This window comes from Tupaia chinensis, unplaced genomic scaffold (genome assembly GCF_000334495.1).
Source record: "Tupaia chinensis unplaced genomic scaffold, TupChi_1.0 Scaffold143946_1, whole genome shotgun sequence".
Taxonomy (NCBI): domain Eukaryota; kingdom Metazoa; phylum Chordata; class Mammalia; order Scandentia; family Tupaiidae; genus Tupaia; species Tupaia belangeri.
The window spans coordinates 147,037-147,759 of NW_006203797.1; positions in this window are offsets into that span (position 1 = coordinate 147,037).

Genomic DNA, 723 nt, shown 5'->3' on the forward strand with positions numbered 1-723 from the left:
AAATGTGTCTGATTTGAAAGGCATACTAGTTAATACCAGTAGGAAAGAACATTTAAATCCTGATTGCATGATTTACTCTGCAGCCTTGGACAAGTTACTTGAACCTTTTTAAAGTATTTTTTTAAAATATAGAAATAATAGCCTATAGGATTGTGAATATAAAATATGTATAAAAGGACTTGGTGCCTGAAAGATGAGAAACAAATACTAGTTATTAGCCATAAAGTGGTTGTAGTCAAAACTAGAACCCTATGTTTCATAGCACTATTATATTATCATTTTGAAGTTTATAAACAGTATGACAATGTGTCATAAGCCTAATTACTTTTAGTTTATTATATTAGAAAATTTAAAATGTATATTTGAAATAAAAAAGGTACTACAACTGACCTTCAAAGTAAAATTTCACATGTTTTTCTTGTACAAATAAAAGCAGCCATTTAAAATCTGCTTCTATGGAGTTGGTATCCCTGTTGCAGTCAGTCAAAAGTGACGGAGACAAGCCTGTCATTTAGCTCTAGTGCCTCTTTTATGCCAGTTTACTTCTTGCCCTTAGATTTATTCATTCAGACTAGATAAACTTGAGTTGTATGTGCCAGAAAGTTAATTTCAACTTAGTTTTTTGAGGAGTCATGATAACCTTTCTATGATTTACTATGCAAATCAAGAAGGTGGGAACTAAATAAAGGACAAATATAAGCCAAATATATATATATATATATA